Source organism: Sapajus apella, unplaced genomic scaffold, assembly GCF_009761245.1.
Source record: "Sapajus apella isolate SASKATOON/1434 unplaced genomic scaffold, GSC_monkey_1.0 scaffold10, whole genome shotgun sequence".
NCBI classification, from domain to species: Eukaryota; Metazoa; Chordata; class Mammalia; order Primates; family Cebidae; genus Sapajus; species Sapajus apella.
Genome location: NW_022436950.1, coordinates 18,035,429 through 18,051,755, shown reverse-complemented (window position 1 = coordinate 18,051,755; position 16,327 = coordinate 18,035,429). Strand labels below are relative to the sequence as shown.

The 16,327-nt window shown below is 36.7% G+C and overlaps 1 pseudogene; it reads left to right on the top strand.

Moving 5' to 3' along the window:
* Positions 1-15,619: 15,619 nt before the first annotated feature.
* On the top strand, positions 15,620-16,097 carry LOC116552020 (annotated as a pseudogene).
* Positions 16,098-16,327: the final 230 nt, after the last annotated feature.

Genomic DNA, 16,327 nt, shown 5'->3' with positions numbered 1-16,327 from the left:
TAATAAGTATTCACATTTTGAAATGAGAAGTCATTTGCTTAGCTTGAATTATTCCTTCCACAAGCAAAGCAAGCGCTGTAATTTACCTTTCATGCTCCGTGAGAAAAGGATGCTTTATTTTATCAACTTCTAGAGTAGGGAAGGGAAATAAATTCTCAATTCTTCCCTTCTTTTAATGTTGATTTATGACAGCTGACATCCAACTCTTATATTCCTAGGTGATTCCGCTGGATTTGAACCTAGAGGCTATACTTGTCTTCAAATAGAATAGTGTCAAAAATAAGTGAAAGAAGGTGTGAGGAATCCAAATTCCCACAACCAGGTGATAATAAATAACCAAAGCTCCACCTAATGAAATTCCCACCTTTGTTAGAAAATGCTTCTACCATCAGCTACCCCATTTTAAATATACCAATTTGACACAACAATTGGTGGGCTTCCTGAAGCCCCCAGGAAACCCAATTGGAGAGTTCATCCTTTGATGTCCAGGCTTTGATGCTGTTTCTTATGCAAATAAGAAGCAGGACACTTATGAGCCCTTTACAGCTGCGTGGGAAAAAATGGCTGCAGAGCTCAGGTCTTCACGGATCAGGAGGATGTGACAGCAAGACAAAGCAAGAAGCCTTTTTTTAAAAAAAATTATTTTTCTGTAAGTTGTTGGGGTACAGGTAGTATTTGGCTACATGAGTAAGTTCTTTAGTGGAGATCTGTGAGATCGTGGTGCATCCATCAACCAAGCAGTGTGTGCTGCACCGTATTTTTTGTTTTTTATCCCTAGTTCCCCTCCCATCTTCCCCACAAGTCCCCAAAGTCCATTGTATTATTCTTATGCCTTTGTATCCTCATAGCTTAGCTCCCACATATCAGTGAGAACATGTTGTTTGGTGTTCCATTCCTGAGTTACTTCACTTAGAATAATAGTCTTGGCAGGGACTGGTGGCTCATGCCTGTAATCCCAGCACTTTGGCAGACTGAGGCGGATGGATCATGAGTTCAGGAGTTCGAAACCAGCCTGAACAACACGGTAAAACCCTGTCTGTACTAAAAATGCAAAAATTAGCTGGGCGTGGTGGCGTGTGCCTGTAATCCCATCTACTCATTAGGCTGAGGCAGGAGAATCATTTGAACTGGGGAGGCAGAGTTTGCGGTGAGCTGAGATCGCGCCACTGCACTTCAGCCTTGATGACAGAGCGTGACTCCATCTCAAAAAAAAAAAAAAAAAAAAAAAAAAAAAAAAAAGAAAAATAATCTCTTTTGAATCACTGAGGTAAAGAGGGGCAGTCAGGAAGGTTGCAACTCTCAAGGGAGAAGGACTTTTCTGGAACTTCATTTGGCACCGTCCGTAAATTTTATTTGGTTATAACAATCATTTCTTCAATGTTTACTATGTACCAAATAGTAGCTCATGTGGAAGACATCAAAGATTTCTTCCTAGTTATGACCATAATACCTAGTTATCACCACACAGGGCTGTGGGAGCCAGAAACCATCGGGGGCCTTTCCACCTCCGGAGGCGGAGAGAGGGAGATGGCATGTGCCAAGATGCCCAGTTCAGTTCTGCAGCAACTAGGTCCCTTGCAGGAACATTTTGCAGAGACAATGTGTCCTTCTGGAGGAGAAATTAGAGGAGAAAATTTGCATCTCCTTTTGTCTGCAGTGGGAAAATGAGTTAAACATCAGAACAATTTTATGTTTTAGGCATGAAAGCCATTCCCCCAAAAAAGTGTGAAGTGCTTTTTACTTGAAACCTTTCAATATAACACCTCTGAACTGAGGTTCACTCATTCTAACTCAAAATGCCAACATAAAGCTGCAAGCCCCAGATATTAAATATTTTAGCTATTAAACATTTTAATATTTAATAGCCATGTTACCTGATGGTTATCCAAAGAGCTTTGGAATTATAGTTGTCTTATGATGAAAAACTAATAAGATATATGTAATATACATGTAAATAAAATAAAGCTGGCACCATTTTTTTAGCCACTTTTTTTGTTGTTTGTTTGTTTTTGAGACAGAGTCTTACTGTGTCACCCACGCTGACTGGAGTGTAGTAGTGTGATCTTGACTTACTGCAACCTCTACCTCCAGCGCTCAAGCGATCCTCCCATCTCAGCCTCCTGAGTAATTGGGACTACAAGCACATGCCACCATGCTCAGCTAATTTTTAATTTTTTTTTTTGTAAAGAGGGGGTCTCACTATGTTGCCCAAGCTACTCTTCAGCTCCTGGTCTCAAGCAATCTTCCTGCCTCAGCCTCCCAAACTGTTGGGATTACAGGCATGAGCCACCAGCCATTTTAGCCACTCTTAAGAGAGAAATAATTGTCCAATCAGAGCACCAATTTATAGAGGTATTGCAATAGTGTTCTGAAAAATAATGTGCAATTACAATAAAATGTTGTAAGAAAGAAAATGATATGACTATAAATATAATTTATGATTTACTACATAATGAGAATCTAAGTTTGGAAACCTAACTTTTTCTTCCCCAATCATAATCTAAAACATTTACAAAACACCTATGTTCCAAACATGTATTTTATAATTTCAAAAGATCTCTGAGCATTCTAAAGATGTCTAAAATGACACATAATGCATTTCTTTATGTACAGTACAAATCCTTTAAATGCTTGCTTAGATAATAGAATAAGTGTGCTTATAAAGAATAAGTTACTTTTGAAATCATATCTATAGCTGATTTCTTTAATCTAATCATTTATTCCAGTTAGTAAATAAAAGCCTTTTCCCTGCTAAAGATTATGCCTTTTGACCATTTATTCAAATCACTTAAAGAGGGAATTCAGTTAAAACTCTAAGAAACATAGTATAGGCTTTTTCCTAAATTACATAGTACTTGGCTACATTGTAAATTAGTGAAACCTTATTAAAATCAGTTGAACATAAACTCCTGAAATATGGAAATACCAAAGTGACATTTATAAATGTGGTTTGGCTAAAACTGACATTTTTGGGGGACTTTCTGGACATATTACATTTAAAAACAATGAAGAATTTAGCTAAAATAAGTGCTAACTCAGAAGTCTACAGACAAAGATATGTCATACAACTTTACAACGTAAAGTGATACGTGGAATCACTTTCTGTTCGACCTTGACTCTCTCTGCACAAAGAAACTGGCTTTATTCAGGCAAACAATGTGTTATTTGAAGTAAGAAGGTAAAAGAAATTCAGTTAGTAATGGATCATTTGACTCAAACTGACATTTAAAGTATCTCAGTTCAACCATTCGTTTTTCTTCATAGTCAACTCTGTATATGTCTGCACCACAGATTTTTCTTTTGCAGAAGGAGTTAAAAATAAGACATTATAGAGAATGATATTTCCACCCCATTGATTATTTAAGTTTGTGGCTCTATATAAATGTAGCTTTTTAAGAAAGAACACACTTAGCTATCTCTGGCTGAATTGCAGGTTATGTTGTCCCAGTTTAGTATAAATCTGTCTGTGATATAAAATATTTGTACATTATAAATATTACAGGATTTATCTCCAGAAATGTAATGCTTCTCTTTGACATTCAAGATTAACATGTATGGAACTACCCTTTACATCTCTATCACCTTTCTCTCTTGCAGCTCTGAATTAAAACAAATTGGAACTGAAACATACACAGGTGATTATGAGAGAGATTCCAACATACATTAAGAGTAAGGTCCCATTGCTGCAACTTCAACCTGCCTATTTATATTACATTAGACACCTATCAGAGGTAATTGAACATCGGCAGGAAATTAATCAAGTCTGTACCATTAAATGGTCAGTTTGCTGCAGCTCAGGAAAGCTGGGCCCCATTTCCTCTGTGCCTCATTATGTTCTCATCTGAAACTTGCATAGTTTTCATTCAAATTGTTGCAATTTAAGGTACTTTGATAAATGCCTGGTTGTGTCCATATTATTTAGCAGGTCATCCTGGGTAGGATACTGAGTGAAATAAATTTGCACTGCAGAAATCACTGCACAGATAGAAATCACAGTGAACTGCAAAAGTAGTGAGAATATTCAGGGTGCTTTGGGTCTTCTTACCTCTAGCTTTCTTTAGCAATACACTTCTTCTGGCACTTTACAATATGTGTATCTATGTGTTATAGATAGCCATCTATTTATAAATTAGGGTACTTGTTTTAAAAACCTGACTTAGATTAAGAATAAGATTAGCCAGCTTTAAAGCTTTTATATATAAATACTTCACGTGGTTAACAATCACCGTGGGTTAGCTCTGAGTCTGGAAGAGACTGTGATTCAGAACCTTCCTATTGCTGTATTCTGCCTTAATCTGCTCAGTTCTTGGCTTTTTCCATGTCCACCTACACATCACTGTCCATTTCCCTGCAACCTTTTTGCTGTCAGCCAAGTGACAGCCTTGGATAGAATCTTTGTGTGCTAAGACCTCCTGAGGCCCAGCACCACACACATTTAGATGGAAAAAGAAGGGGGTGGCAGAAACACAACGGATTCTTCCAAAGCTGGGGGTGGGAGACTATCAGTTGGAGGGTTTTGGTGCACAGCTCCTTCAGAAACTGCTTTCTCAAACACACACAAAAATGCAAACACATATACCAGCCCCCCACATCGGCAGCCTAGCACCAATGTGATGTAAAATCGTCCTGGAAGACAAGCATTCCAAGACTTGTTGAGGCAAAGAATAAAGCACCCTTGCTGTACTTTAACAGGGGCTGGAGCCCAGGAATAGTCCTAGTTTCTTTCCTAATGTAAGTGATCAGATGTGTCTAGTTTCCTTTTTCTTGGATTGACTGACTCTTAGCTGACCTGTAAGTACTAACATCTCTTCCTAAAATTACTTGGGAACATTTGTTTTTGCTAATTGGAGAGAAGCTGGAGGAATGTTCTGCTTATTACTTTGCACAGATTTCGCCCTGTGTAATTTAATGTCTTAATATTGGAGGGAGGTTGCATCTTATAATAGGGAGCCACACTTTTAAGACCTTTCTATTTGTAATGGTTCATTACTTCCCTGAAAAGTCAGATAGGTCATTAATACAAATTAGGTTTTGATCTCTAGAAAAAGACCCTGAATTGAGACATAGGCCTTATTCTAATTACTTTCTTTTCTGTTGGTACCATCTGCATTCTGATTATACAGTCTCTTAAATTTGACTTCATATTCCTGATCAGCTAAAGTCACAACATGTTCCAAGTTTTCACTAAAACCACAAGCAACCTGATATGCTCTAAAAATAAAGAGATTAATTTCATCTTTTCACTAGAAATAGTCTATTTGCTTCTGTCTCAATTAAGGCACATGTATTTAATATGTTTTAAGATAATAATATACTAAAGTGAATTTTTACATTAGGCATACTTAAATTTTACTTGTGTTTCTATTTCTGTGTTCCCTTTATTAGAGGTAAAAAGGTATCACAGTAAAAATTGCGAATGATATAAATTTGAATATTATGATTTATCTACCTATATAAATTGTCTGTTTTGCATCTGTCTTTTGCAACAGTTGAGTTTCTTATCTAGCAAAGCAAAAGGCAAGCAGCAGTAGTTATTCAGGAGCAAGAGTATAACCAATATACCTGAGCAAATAACTTTATAACCCTGGAGCTTATTTGGCATGTTAACACAGATGCTTGGCAAATCCATGGGGAATGTTTGGCAAATGTTTGATTCACCAATGCCTTAAACTTGTTAAGTATAAAGCTAATAATTACCAAGAAAATAATTTCGTGATTTCTTTTTTCTGAACACGGCTAAATCTCTAAAAACAGTGCTTCTTTTTAGTACTTAGTATAAAAATAGAAAAAGTCTAAGAAATGCAAAGAAGGTTGGGAAATTATGTGCACACATACACGACTGAAGTGTTGCAAAGATAGTAAAGCTTTTAACGTTTAAAATTAAAGCCATATTATTGATTATTCTCAGTTTACATAGATTCTTCTTCAAAGATAATTTACCTATTTATAATTCTGCAATATGTTTTGCTGTTCGTATTCTGATAAAACACATGCATAATTTAAATCTAATATCATTTGGAGTTCAACTTTTTTGACGGTTGATTAATTTTCCAAATGATGAAATTGTTGAGAATAAATGAAATAGTACTCAGAATTATTATTTTAAAGCTCTGGAAACTGAATAAATTATACTTGGTTATGGATACATATAGGCTTTTAGCTAGTTGTCTTCTTTAGTAAGATAATGCCAAGAATAATATTGGTTTTTAGAATTCAATTTGGGTTGGTTTGGTGTATTTCAATACAAAGTGTACCCAGAGATTATCTGTACAAATATCACACACGTGCACACATGGGCACAAACTCAAACCCATAACTACTCTTTGTAAGCCACAGAGTTTCATTATTTCCAAAGAATATGCCTGCTAAGTAATTCTTATTAGCTTCTAACTCATAATAAAGGCAATTTATATGAAGGTGGGGGAAGGATGTTGGTTATTAAAGAAAAAATAGACTTCTTAAAAGTCAGCACCTGTATAAAATTGCCCCTTTAAGCCTCAAGATAAGTTATTAATCTTTTTAAAACTCGTATTATTAAATTTCTCTTTGATTCTTTCTTTACTGTGGAATACATGTATTTTTTTCTATATGTGTTCTGTGTATTTCATTTGGGAAATAATAACCATAAAAATAAGTTTCAGAATGTATACGGTATAGAGGGATATTTCCCTATATATGTTTTCATAAATGATTTGGCTGTAACTAATCCATGAAATAAAATTAAAGTAGCTGATGGTGAAAGATTTCCTAAAACTTTGGGAGGTTTACTTCTTTTCTGTGCTCATACATAATTTGCATTGACTTTATGGGACCCATTCATTATAGCCATTGAATAAACAAATGTAAATTTTCACAAAGTTGCTTGCTTGCTGCCACATGAAAATGAATGGCCTTGTGTTGTATCATACTGGACCAATATACCCACTTCTGTAAATAGAGTGTCTCATTACATTTCCCATTGTCTCTGCAGTCAACTTTTGATTTCAGGAGCTCAAGGACTATCTTCCAAAGCTGCAGACATTTGCTGCTTCTTCGAGCTGGTTATTTGCCCCCAACAAAGAGAGGGAAGGTATTAAAACCCCAAACAAATACAAATAGCTTAGCCGAATGTTAGCAACTGTGCTTAAAAGTTTGATGGTTTTGAATAGCCAATTGGGGGTTAAAATGAGGTTTAGAGAAGCTAGCACTTTCCCATTTTTACCTTTGTTCTTATTTTCTCCAGCAATCAAAGATAATTTAGAATTGGCTGACCTTTAAAAATATTGTCAGAATTAAGCATTACCTAACAATTGACTTCTTCTTGGATATGGCATAGAAGACTCACATACAGATGCAATATTAGTGGTTTTGACCATTTGAGAGCAGCCTTGATTGCCCATAGCATGTGATTTGTAACTTTATTGAGACTTACATTTGACTTATGTTCTTTAAGGCCAAAATAGGAGAGGGAGTCATTTGGAAGACCCTCAGTGACCATTTGAATTTAGCTCATCTCAGCTCTCATGGTCTCTGCTTCTCATATCCCACACAGTAATTCTCTTTACTTTTATTACATCCTAGGAGGAAAATGTATGTTTACGTGAGAGCTTCAGTTTCTTCATCTGTAAAATGGGGCTAACAATAGTGACTACCTCAGGATTGTTATAAGAACGAAGTGAGACACTCTATATAAAGCCATAAACAGAGTGCTTGACACAAAATGATTGTTTGCTGTTCATATTTTTGCACCTTAATTTGTGGTTCAACGGGTGAAGTCAAGGGCAATTTCAATAATCGTTTTTTAAAAACTTGAACCATACATTTTTATTATTTAATATAATTGAAGGATTTTTAAGAGTCTCACAAGTACTTTTCTACCAAAGATTACTATTTCCATTTGTCATTAGTCTTTTTTCTTTGTTCTTTTATTATAAATTGACAATTGGTAATAATTGTATATATTTATGGGGTACAAAGTGATGTTATGACTTATGAATACAATGTGGAATCACTAAGTTAAGTTAATTAACATATCTATCACCTCAACTACTTACCATTTTTTGGGGACGTTTGAAATTTACTCTGGTAGTAATTTTGAAATGTACAATACATTATTATTAACTCTATTAACCGTGCCATGCAATTGACTAAAAAAGAAAACACCACATATTCTTCCTGAGATTTTGTGTCCTTTCTCACACATTTTTATTTTTTATTTTTTTATACAGAGTCTTGCTCTGTTGCCCAGGCTGGAGTGCAGTGGCACAATCTTGGCTCACTGCAACCTCCAACTCCCAGGTTCAAGTGATTCCCCTGCCTGAATCTCTGGAGTAGCTGGGATTACAGTCATGCACTGCCATGCCCTGCTGAGTTTTGTATTTTTAGTAGAGATGGAGTTTCACCATGTTGGCCAGGGTGGTCTCGAACTCCTGGCCTCAAGTGATCCACCTGCCTTAGCCTCCCAAAGTGCTGGTATTGTAGGTGTGATCCACCGTGACTGGCCTCAACGTGTTTTCTTATTCTGCCTACCCCAGACTCTGTAATCATGATGCTACTCTTTGCTTCTGTGAATTTGTTTCAGATTCCACACGTAAGTGAAAATATTCAATATTTGTCTTTCTGTGCCTGGCTTATTTCACTTGGCATAACATTCTCCAATTCTATTTGCATTGTTGCAAATGACAGAATTTCCTTCTTTTTAAGGGGTGAATAGTATTTCATTGTGAATACATGCCAAATTTTCCTTTTTTAAAAAGTTTACATGTGTATATTATACATGATGGAGAAAGAGACTCTATGTATGTGTAAGTTTGCGTGCATACATGTGCATGAACATATAGGCAAGGACTAGGGGAGAGAGAGAGAGAGAGAGAGAGAGAGCAGAGAGAGGATGAATGAATGAATGCATTTGTGAATGAACGTGGAAAAGCCGGCTCTACACTAGGAAATAAAAAACGGTCATCTCGGCCTGGTGCAGTGGCTCATGCCTGTAATCCCAGGACTTTGGGAGGCCGAGGCAGGAGGATCACAAAGTCAGGAGTTTGAGACCAGCCTGACCAACATGGTGAAACCCAGCCTCAACTGAAAATACAAAAATTAGCTGGGCATGGTGGTATGCACCTGTAATCCCAGCTACTCAGGAGGCTGAGGCAGGAGACTCACTTGAACCCGGGAGGGGGAGGCTGCAGTGAGCCACGATCGCACCATTGCACTCCAGCTTGGGCAACAGAGTGAGACTCCATCTGAGGGATGCCAGACTTGTCCCAGAGCCAATCCCAGGAGCCTCAACAGCTCTGCACCTGTGCTGTACATGCTACATTTTCTGTATCCATTCATCTGTTGACGGACAGGTTGATTCCATAACTCGGCTATCGTGAACAGTGTTGCAGTGAAGACAGGAGTGCAGACATACTGATTTCAAACGTTTTGGATAAATATCCAGAAGTGGGATTTCTGGATCACTTGGTAATTCTAATTGTAGTTTATTGAGGCACTTCCATACGGGTTTCTACAATGGCTATACTAATTTATATTCCCACCAATGGTGTAAGTAGGTTCCCTTTTTTCCACATTGTTATTAGTCTTATCAGAGATGGCTGCACTGTTAGTCATAGGGAATCGTCTCCTTCCCATGCACTGTATCTTGCAGAGATTAATTTGTTCTTATATTTAGATATTTTATGTTAGTTTTCACCTGTTGCAGAATGCGTGTGTATATATGTGCATGTGTGCAAGCTGTCTCTTTGCTTGGCTATCAGTGTGAGCCACAGCTTCTTTTCCACATTTGAAATTTACATTGAAATACAGACATCAGTCAAAATTGCTCTCTTCCAAACAAAGACAATACAATCTTAATTAACAGAAAGTGTGCTGTGCTTAAAATGTAACAAAGTGGAACACGGAAATCAAAGAAGTTAGCTCAGGGTACTACAAAAACATGTTAAATAATGAAAGGAATATCACATTAGAAGGCAAGAGCCCTAAATTCTGTATTGTTTGTTGTTAGACAAGTAGATGCATCTCTTTAAGCCTTAAATTCTAATCTAGATCATCTTGATGGTCCCTTTCAACTCTAATAAAATAACGTAATCTTAGTTCTCCTTGGGGAAGAATCAAGGTTCATATTCAATCATTTCAAGGCAATTTTCTACTATTTATAAACAAAGTAAAAATCGAACCAGGTCATATGCAACTTGATGTTTTTGTCTGTAAATCCCTGATTTTCTGTAAAAATGCTGTAAGGAGAATAGCTGAATCCTATTTTACATTTTATATAAAAAGTTCTGTTTTTCAAAATTATTTGTTTAAAAACTCAAAGCTATTAAAAAACACAAAATGCTCTGTGTATTTAACTTTTATTATAATGTTAACCTTTATTATGTTTATGAATGCAAGCTATGGATTCATAACTCTCACAGCCAGAGGGTCTTCATAAATAAAACAACCCACTTAGATCTGCATGTTTCAGATAGCAAGGCAATAAGCAAACCAACAGATGGATGCATTTTTAATTTGTTAATCTATTGCTATTTTTTGGTAAGAAAATTCTCTTGCAGGTTGTAACAAAATCTTTCATTGGATGGAAAAAGAAGTACAATCTCAGAATCACATGTTTTCTAAGAGAATTATATATTTCAGTACCTTGATAACCTATTCAGATTTTGTATAGTGATAAATTAAACTAAATGATTGGTGTAAAAACAAATCAAGCAAAATAATTTAAGGTTATTGTAAATTTGAGAGATGAATAAAATTGCCATCAGTATCTAGTTTCTTTTATGTTTTAACTGAGTTAAGTAATCCAGTATGATCCAATTCAATTCAAGGCTGTTTTGAAATGTTGTGAGAAAAGAATCTACAATATTATGCTTCACTTTTTAATTTGTATTATACTGACAAATAACTTTTGGAAAATATGCTTTTTGCTTTGGAAAAACTGCTATAAAAGTGAGAAGATAATATTTATCAAAAGAAGCCAGATGCAAAACTGTGAAAGGCTTTCAGAGATTACATTGGGTAGTTCCCAATATTAAATAAGTATCTCTTTCTAAAAAGAAAAAAATAGTCTATCAGATTATCTCTTCATATGCACAGAGTAAAGGGAATGGATAAATGAAGTAATTATTTTGATAATCCAGGCACTTAAAACTTTTCTCTGAAATATCCACATGATTGATATGATAATTTTGACTGAATTAGTCAAATTGCTCTTTCACAGTTTGCCTTCTCATTACATGAGTAGATACAATCTAAGTGTGGCGGTAACATTTATAAATGCAGAACACTAAACGCATAGCTTACAGTACCTTTCAAGATTCAACCAATTATATATAATCACTTACCTTATGGCAACACAGGTAGTCACAATTTATCATCGTCTTCTTCAAAAGCACACACTTAGGACTTTTCCTCTGGGACTCTGTAGCATTGCCAGAGAAAACACTTCAATGTATGACACTCACCATTCTAACCACACAATTATTGCCAACTACTATGGCATATACATATATGAAGCAGGTAACAGTGCAAACATTGAGAAAATAATTAAATGAATAATGATTTTCATAATTAGCCCATTTAACAAAATGTGTTAATGTCAAAATAGTATATGCTTCTGCAGAAGCTACAAAAACGGCATCAGTCCTAACTTGTAAGTTTAATGGGTTGTTTCTATAACAAATCTGATAACAATTTACTTAAAATTTTTATTTAATATGACTACATTTTTACATTTTTGTTAAGATGGAAATACAGAGTAGAGGGGAGAAACAGCTACACAAAGGCTCCAAATGATCTATTAATGTTTGTAAACTCAGGTGTAAGAAACTGAAAATGCCTCCTTGAATCTGGTTTCATTATCTTGATGAACATTATGTATACAAAACTAGAATTACCTTTTGTCTCCAGAAAATGAAGGGGAAACAGATTTGTTGATCATGGCCAGAGAAAGATGCTTTAATATTAATATCAAATGAGAGAAGGCAGAAGACCTACATAACTTAATTTTTCTTCTTTTTCACTGAGATGAAGAAATGGACTGTCAAACTGAAAAGAGACAGGAAGGGAAAAAGACTGAAAATGGAAGCAGTCAATAATCGGATACTATGGTAGATGCCAGGCTATGGTGTTGACTAAAACAGAAACAATTTCTCCAGGAGGAAAGGAAAAAAAGAAAATAAAGAGCAACCTTAAATGATTATAAATCTCCGAGTACAATCTAACTCTCTCTCAAGAAAATAAGGCAACTTACATGTACAATTGTGGAATCATGGTTGATGGTCTTTAAAACACACTGAGAATGAAAGAGATATGAAAACATTGGCCAGTAACAAATGGCGTTTTGGTATTTGAAAAGCGAAAAGACTGGACTACAGAAACCACAAACTGGTAAGATTAATGATTAACTCTGGGATAATGTCCTTACAATACTAACAGATTATTAAACAGACAGCTTGGCAACATGTAGAGAAGGAAGAGGTAATTATTAGACATCAGAATTTTTTTTTTTTTTTTTCAGACAGAGTCTCACTCTGTTACCCAGGCTGGAGTGCAGTAGCACAATCTTGGCTCACTGCAACTTCCGTCTGTCTGGTTCAAGTGATTCTCCTGCCTCAGGCTCCTGAGCAGCTGGCATTACAAGCACATGCCACCATGCCAGGCAAATTTTTGTATTTTTAGTAGAGATGGGGTTTTACCATGTTGGCAAGGCCCGTCTTGAACTCCTGACCTCAAGTGATCTGCCCACCTCGGCCTCCCAAAGTGCTGGGATTACAGGCGTGAGCCACTGCGCCCTACCTGGCATCAGAACTGTTATCCTAAATTCAACTCATACATTGGTACAAAAAAAATTTCTGGCACATAGTAGGTCAATAAAGAGTTGTTCACTGCTATTATTTTCTGGTGGAATAATTTGATCAGATAACATTGTCATCTATCTTGATTTTAGAAAGAGAGTTATCAAAGTCTTTCATATCTTAATGGGCAAGATGGTTCTGTCTAGTTCAACACACTTATTAGTGACTAAGAGGACATCAAAAGCAAGTTTATCATATGTTTGGTACACAACTAAGAATAGCTAATTCACTGAGTAAGAACCAGACTTAAAATTCTCTTCATGCATTAGAAAAGTAGAATAAATCATTGCCCCAAGGCAAAATTTTACTGAGATACACATAAAGTCCTGGGTTTATATTTTTACAAGGTCAGTTATATAAGTCCACGATACAGAAGTTATGGCTTTACATCAGTTGATGTGGGAAAAGATGTGTTAAGTGTAGCGGATGAAAAGCTCAATGCGTTTCAACAACAGGATAGAGAAGAGGATAAATCAAATGCAGTTTTAGCCTCACTAACCCAAACCCTAGTGTCCAGATGGAAAGGGGATGGTCCACTGCAGCACCACAACTGTGTCCGGGGCTCTACTTCCTGAGTCCACATCCTTTACAGGGACATTGATAAATGACAGAAATCTGGGGGAGGGCAACAAGAATGAACAAGAATGGTTGAGCCTCGAGGCCCTGTCTTAGTAGAAACTGTAGAGGGGCCTGGCTAATGTTTAACAGAGAAAAGCAAAGCTTGCAGACCATGACGGCAGTCCCCAAGTAAAGGGAGAGTCGTCATCTGGAAGGGGAGCACCCTCGCTCAATTTTGTTCCAAGGACAGAACTAAAAGCAGCAGGTAGCTTTTTAAAAAACATTATTGGTTTATATATTTATTTTTTGAGACAGGGTCTCACTGTGTTGTCCAAGCTGGTCTTGAAGGGATTCTACTGCTTCTGGGAGAGCGGAGACTATAGGCATGTACCACCACACCCAGCAAGCAGGTAACTTTATCAAAACAGCAGATTTCTTGTCAATATAAGGAAAAAATGTCTTCGAATTCGAGTTTTTCTGTATCTGCTGTTCTGTTAAGTAGTGGCCCCCAAGTCTGGTTAACCATCTATCAGCACCATTGTATGAGAGAATTACTGTGTTGATAGGAAAATTGAATTTTGTAACCTCTAAGAGTCTTCATGAAATGATGGCTGAAAACAAGCAAATTGTGAGGCAATCTGGAAAAAATGAGCTGTGGAAACTCTGCAGAGGATGACAGCTATTGAAAATGTCTATGTGGATTAAGAAGGTTGTTCTGATCAGAGGAGAGATTCAGAAGAGGAATTCATTATCTAGGACAGTGTTGCCTGTAAAAATATAAAGTGTAATGTATATGTAAGCCACATCTGTAAGCTTGAACATTTTCCTATCCATATTTAAAAAGCAAAAAGAACTAGGAGAAATTAATAATGTATTTTACTTTACCCCATATATCTGAAATATTCCCCCTGTAACATAGATTTGAAATTAACTAAGTTATTAATGAGATATTTTACATTTTTTTATATTAAGTCTTTGAGGACCTTTGTTTTTACCACTCTTACAGGACATCTGAATTCACGCTAATCCTATTTTGAGTGCTCAGTAACCACATGTGGTAAGTGGCTACCATTTTGGACAGCAAAGATGAGAAAAAAAAAGTCTCCAAGCATGGCTAGCTAAAATAAAAGGGTTATTAGCGAAATCAAGGCTGAACTGTACAGGTTAGCAAGAAATTCTGGAGACATGGCCAACATAAAGAGGGTAACTGTGGAATGTTTTCATTTTGGCAGCCTGAAGAGTAATAAGTGCCATGAATACAGGTGGAGTTTGACCAAACCAAGCAGAGAATCCAATTGAGGCTGAACTGCACCTGCCCCACTCCTGGTTGCTCTGGCAACCAGACTCCCTCCCCATGCTAATGACATTATAATGAGAACATCCACATGCAAATGAATTAAGCAGTAATTACAGGCAGATCCTCACTTTTCTACTAGCTCAGCTTAAGAGGGTGGTGGTTTAGAGAGGACTTGGGGAGAGTCTGATACTGCACAGGGGAGATTGGGAAAGGAAAGAATTTGAGTTACAAAATAAAATGGTTATCTGGAACATATATAACAGGCAATAAAGTCATGTGGTTACATAGTCACATGGGTACATCCATGGCTTTTCTTGCTCTTACCATTACTCAGGGGAGAGAAACCACCCAGGGGGAAAAGGGGAAAGAACAGAGGGACAACAGCAGCTCTATAGGAAAGGCAGGGGTTTTTGGAGAAATGCCCTCTTCCATTCCCTCATTTCAAAAGAAATTACTTATGGCTTGCTCTACCTTCCAGCTTATCCATGGGGAGCTAAAGTGAAAAACATCGAAACTCTGGGAAAAGATAAAAAGTAGAAAGAAAGCTTGTCTTTTATTCTTGGTTCTAATTTTTTCTTAATTGCTTTTTGCCGTTTTCCCCAAGTTGATCAGAGCCACGTTGTAATTAATGATGAACACATTGAATACTGAACTTCAGAAACTTGATAACCCTGGCCACATGGAGACCTTTATCGATGTGGGAATAGGGTGTATACTTAGGTTTTGCATCTTGTAGGAATTTTTAGGGTTCTAGAATCATCCTGGGTCTCTCATTAAGTGTGTGTGTGTGTGTGTGTGTGTGTGTGTGTGTGTGTGTGTGTGTTATTTTACATAAAGAAAAAATGGTTAATGATATGATCAGAAAATATTCAGATAAAACAATTAGACATGCATTGAGGGGAACATCACGTTGGTCAGCATATCAATAGAAATGATAACATTATTTACACTATATATCAATATATGGCCTTTACTTCTGGCATTCAAATTGTTGAAGCGAGGACATGGTGGGTCCTCTGGTGCAAAATTCCAGATTTCCCTGGGTCTTCCAGTAGGAGTTGTGATCAATTGTGTTAGCAACACAGGAGCCAAAAACCTGAATATTATCTCTGTGAAGGGGATCAAGGGACAGCTGAATAGACTTCTTGCTGCTGGTGTGGGTGACATGGTGATGGCCACAGTCAAGGCAAATTGGAGCTCAGAAAAAAAGTACATCCACAGTGGTTATTTGACAACAAAAGTCATGCCAGAGAAATGATGGCGTGTTTCTTTATTCTGAAGATAATGCAGGGGTCACAGTAAACAATAAAGGTGAGATGAAAGGTTCTGCCATTACAGGACCAGTAGTAGCAAAAAAGTGTGTAGACTTGTGGTCCTGGATTGTATCCAGTACTAGCAGCATTGCGTGATTCTCCAGTATATTTGTAAAAAAACGAAAACAAAAACAAACAAAAATAAACTTTAAGCCCATTAAAAAGTATTTGTTCCCAAAACAAACAAACCAAAAATATATGGCCTTTAAACGTGCATTCATAAAAGAAATGATAACAGCCGAATTACCTAGTGCTTACGAAAGACCAGGGACTATTGTAAGTTGCACAGCAACCCTGTGAGATAAGCATCATTGTCAGCCCATTCT